Source organism: Arvicanthis niloticus, chromosome 2 (assembly GCF_011762505.2).
Source record: "Arvicanthis niloticus isolate mArvNil1 chromosome 2, mArvNil1.pat.X, whole genome shotgun sequence".
Classification (NCBI taxonomy): Eukaryota; Metazoa; Chordata; class Mammalia; order Rodentia; family Muridae; genus Arvicanthis; species Arvicanthis niloticus.
The window spans coordinates 98,587,466-98,592,730 of record NC_047659.1 but is presented as its reverse complement, the minus strand read 5'-3'; the positions used below and the strand labels follow the sequence as shown (position 1 = coordinate 98,592,730).

The window sequence follows — 5,265 nt, the reverse complement described above, 5'->3', positions numbered from 1 at the left end:
GGACTGTGATGAGGATGAACATCACGGCAAGATCCTCACCTCATGGCCTGGACAAAGAGGAGAGAGAGCCTGGGGTGTAGCTGAGTTGGTAAGATGCTGGCCTAATTAGCATGTAGGAAGCCCTGGATTCAATCTCCAGCACCGAATACAACTGGGCACTGTGTTGCACGCCTCAGTCTGTGGGAGCTGATGTTAAGTCCAGGCAAACGGTATCCTAATTGAGCTAAATCGTAACACACCCAGTTGGAGTCCCAGGAATTGGAGCGTTGGATGGTGGGGTAAGGGTGGCTTGGGGTAGGGGTGGGGACAGCATGATCTTGGAGTAGATCTGCTACTGAGGCAGTAGCAGAGAGGACATGGGACTCCTGAGTCACCACCTCACTCTTAGGGAGAAGGGAGTTCAGAAGTCCCTCAACGTATAGTGGGGCTATCCCCTAATAAGCCCATCGTGGCTGAAAACACTGTACATGTCAAGTGTAATTTCCTAAACCTAACATCCCAGCTTAACCTAGCTTAATGTGTTCAAAGCATTTACACCAGCCCGCTGCAACAGTCCACGGATCCTCTAACATAAATCCTACTTTACAGTAAGCCAATAAGCATCTTCTGGAACTTGTTTAGTACCGTGCACCGTAGGGTGCTGTTTGTTTAGTACCGTGCACTGTAGGGTGCTGTTCGTTTAGTACTGTGCACTGTAGGGTGCTGGCTGTTAACCCCAACAATAGCATAGCTGACCATGGCTCACACTGTGTCATATGTTACAAACTCAAAGAAAAGATGTTCAACGACTGAAGTATGATTTCTACTGAGTGCATGTTGCTTTCCACCATCGTGAAGTTAATGAGTGTCCAGCCATGCTGAGCCCACTATGACGAATGGTATCCCTAACACCTGTGAGACAAAATAAACCCTGGATCACTGCAGAGACAAAAATAGCCACTATTGTCTTCAGTGCCCAGCCACCACCAATCTCCCCACTGTAGTGGTTTTGCTGTGTGCAAACTAAAAAGTGGAGTGTCACCACAATGTCACAGTCAGGTAAGGTTTGAAGGCCCGTGGAAGAGGCAGGTGTGGTGGTGCATGCCTGTAATCTCAGCACGTGGAAGGTGGAGGAAGGAAGATTTGGAATTCAAGGTCATCCTCAACTACATACCAAGTTCAGTGTCAACGTGGGCTACAAGAGGCCCTTCCTCAACAAAGAAAGAAAAGAGATCCTATAGATTATCATCATTAGGACTTGCTTTATTGAAGCAGGTAGTGACCCACTAGAGGATGTCCATTCAGCCATGCTCAGGCTTAAGAATAAGACTCCCGTGAAGGTCGACATAAAACACTAACCCTAGTGAAGCACAAGCTGGTCTTCAGAGCTCCGGTCAGTTACTAGATATTTCTACTAGGCGACATGCAGTTACTAGATATTTCCACTAGGGGGCGTGCAGGCTCCACTATGATTCGGGAAAGCACACTCCAACCCAGGCACTGCCTAGTCAGAGTTGAGCGCTCCCCACCTCCACCTCAGAACTCTGGGGAATCTTGCCAGTCAATGCTGCCTCTGACCCTGGAGCTCACCCAGAAGTGATCCTCTCCCTTGAAGCTTTCTTTGCCTATGTGCATGGGGAAACTGAGATCACAGACAAAAGGTGAATTTGCTTTGGCAAAGGCTGCAGGTTGGATAAGGGGTGATGGAAAGGAGATGGGTGTCACATGGAGATCCTTTCTGTTGTGTACCTTGTCACTGTGGGCTAGTGGTGGCAAGACCATGACAGAAGTCCCTTCTTGACCACTCATACCATCTGCTCCTTTGTACTCAGTCTTATCCACAAAAGAAAACAATAAATCTGGACTTGTGTGCTTGAACAGGACAGAAGTGCATGCTGGGAGAGTAGGAGGGGCACTCCAGGGAAAGCTGAGCAATGAGTATGGGTGAAGTTCTGGGGTCACAGGGCAAGTATCACAGACATATTGTTAAAAACTGTTCCTTCAGGCTGGAGAGATGGCTCAGTAGTTAAGACACTGACTGCTCTTCCAGAGGTCCTGAGTTCAATTCCCAACAACCACATGGTGGCTTACGACCATCTGTAATGGCACCCAGTGCCCCCTTCTGGTGTGTCTGAAGACAGCAACAGTGTATTCACACACATTAAATTATTAAATAAATCTAATTCCCCCACCCTCACCCCCCCAAAAAAAACCCAACCCAAAAAATAAACCCTTCTATTAGTCCTTTATTGTGCCCAGGTTTCCAGAAACTTCCAGAGGTATCCTGGCCTGCCTCTGCTCCCCACTCCAGCTCTGCAGTGCCTCACACAGATGTGTTAGTGCTTCCAGCTGTGTTACCTGGTCCTACCCATGGCTGAAATTGAGCCCCTGAATCTGAGGCGGGGCCACTGTCAGACACACTGACATCACAGGCCGGGCACATCTTTTGCCTGCATTACCCATCATAGAAGGAGCAGTGGACACTGAGGAGAGGTGACCAGAGCCTCTTGGAGGCTTGAGTACTTCTCAAGATCCTGTGACTTTGACTTCTTTGTTAAGTTTCCCTTTTGAACGTTTTGCTGTTATTAAAGTTGAACCCAGCTGGGCAGTGTTGGCTCATGCCTTCTATCCCAGAGCTTGGGAGACAGAGGCAGGTTCTTCATGAGTTTGAGGCCAGCATTGTCTATAAAGTAAGTCCTAGGACAACCAGAACTACACAGAGAAGCCCTGTTTTGTTTTGTTTTTTTGTTTTTTTGTTTTAAAAAAAACAGGCTTAAAAAATGAAGGCAGGCTTTGCTGTGTGGGCTAGCTGTAACCCAGCCATCTCTCGATTAGGAAATGACTGTCATCTGTAGAACCTTGTCACTGGGATCTCTCCCTGCGGCCGATACAAGGTGACAGTCTCAAATCTCCAAGGGAAAAAGTAGAAAGGGCTTCTGGATGAAGGGCTGCCATCATCCCAATGTCCTGTTAGCCCAAAGATCTCAAGGAACCCTGGGGTCTGCCTGATGATCTGGGGCTTTGGCCAGGCAGCCTTGGGAAAAGGCTCAAGAAACCTTCTCTTACTGTGGAGGAGCCCACATCTTTGAGGGAACTGGGGGACCTTGGTGTGCGATTCTATTTGAAGTGTGGCATAGAAGCATAGAACAAAAGCTGGACTTGAGATCCATCTCAGACACTCCTGACAGACAGCTGCCAGGCACCTTCTCTGTGCCAGGCTGGGCTCTGGGCCCTGAATATCAGAATGAATAAGAAATGATCTCTGGCCTTGAGGAGCTTACAGACACCAGAAAAGGCAGATCAGGAGGAAGTGCTGGGAAGAGGCCCAGCAAGGTTGCGTGAGGGCAAAATCCAGATACCAGCGTGGGCTAGCCTGAGCCTGAGTCCCATCTCCAGGCTTCGTTCATCCTCCACACACATTTGTTCATTGGGCTGGCTTGCCTTTGGCTCACAGTTTAACTTGAAAAGGCAGAGTTTCTCAGAAGAGCCTTGTGTCACAGAGTGGAAATTTTTTTGTGATAACATGTTTAACGGGAGCAACTTAAAGACAGTTTTATGTTGGCTCGTGGTGTGGTGTCCAGGCTGGGAAGGCATGGCGGCGGGAACCTGAGGCCGATCATTGTAGTCACAGAGTTAGGAAGTGGGTAGGTGCTCGGCTGCTTCCTCCTGTTCTAGTCAGTCCAGGACCCCAACCTACAGCGGGGTGTCACCACAGCGAGGAAAGCTCAGCCCATCCGGGTTAACCCAGTCTGGACTCTCTCCCAAGCAGGCAGAGATTCAGGCTCCTGGGTGACTGTAGCTGCGGTCACATTGACAATTACTATTGACACTCATGACAAGGCAAACAAGGCTCACCCTGGGTAGATTTGGAGAGAATCATTGTTTGAAAAGCTCTGGGGTTCCCAGGAAAATCCTCACCTCCTGCTCATGAACTCACAAGGCAAGAGAGCCTTGGCTGGAATCAGGCCAAGGAACCCTGTGAACTATTTATCGCACTAAAACCTGCTTACGTCACCTACAGTTATGGCTTAACCTAAACACCTGACTTTCTTGTCACAAAATGAAATTGAACTAATGTTCTTGAAATCAGCTCACATGAGTATAAATGGTATCTTTTATATGTACGATACAGATAGTATATAAGTACATATGGACATCTTTGTTCCGTGGCTCTGAAGAACCAGCTCCATGGAGGCCAGAGACTATCCTAGGCAGTTCTTGCCCTTCTATTATGAAGACTAGATGACAAAATGTGGATCAAGATCCCAGCAAAAGCTGAAGAGACAGCTCAGCAACTAACAGTGTATACTTGCACTTGCAGAGGATCTGGGTTTACTTCCAGAACGCACATTGGACAGCTTACAACTGTCTATAACTCTAGCTCCAGGGGATCCAATGCCTTCTTCTGGCCTTTGGTGGCACCCACATAACATAAGATACGGATACACCTAAATAAAAATTAAAAATAAAGCAGGGAAAGGTAGATTAAAAGAAATGTGCTGGTGTTTGGAACAGCAAAGTGTCTCCCTGTCAGGCACACATGCCAATCTTGGGGTTGTGTACAAGATCAGAAATGTCTAGGAATTAGTAGATTTTAAAGACAAAGTCTCACATAGTCCCAGCTGGCCTTGAACTTGGAATGTAGCTGAGGCTGACTTTGAACATCTGGCACTTCTCCGCCCCACAAGGCTCTGGGATTATAGGCCTACACCACCCCATCTAGTCTTTGTGTTGCTGAAGCATTAAACCAACTGTCAAGGTTAGCTTCAGCTATCAACTGGATGTCTTGGGAAGTCTCACCGGAGGGATTGCCCAGGTCATTACCTGTGGTGATGTCCGTGAGAAAGCATCTTGATTGGTGACTGTGCAGCACACTCTGAGCAGCTGAGTGTGAGCCAGGGAGTGAGTCGATAAGGATCCACCTTCTGTGGTTTCTGCTCCCTGACTTCCTGCCCTGACTCCCTTCAGGTACCTGGAAGTGCAGGATGAAAAAGACAGCTTCATCCCCATGCAGCTTTTAGTCCTGGTGTTTTTCGTAATGACAAAAAAGTGGACTGGGACAACTAAGCTAAGTCCCTAGTCTCCATATCTGAAATTGCAGGCAACTTGAAGGCTAATAGTGACTGAAACTAACCAGGGTTTAGAATCACCTAGGAAGCAAACCTCTGTGACTATGAGGGCTTTTCCAGGGGCTTTTAACTGAGATGGGAAGACCCACCTGGCATGTGACATTTACATCAACCTAAAATATATGATCACCTTACATATAATCATGGAGAATTTGGT

General features: G+C 47.7%; 1 long non-coding RNA gene across 1 annotated transcript; it reads right to left on the bottom strand.

Annotated features, from left to right (window-relative positions):
• Positions 1 to 4,075: 4,075 nt before the first annotated feature.
• On the bottom strand, positions 4,076 to 5,265 carry LOC117703943 (uncharacterized). Its single transcript, XR_004606202.2, has 2 exons — positions 4,804 to 5,265; positions 4,076 to 4,427 (listed from the first exon to the last, which is right to left on the bottom strand). It is a non-coding gene; the product is annotated as an uncharacterized LOC117703943 (long non-coding RNA).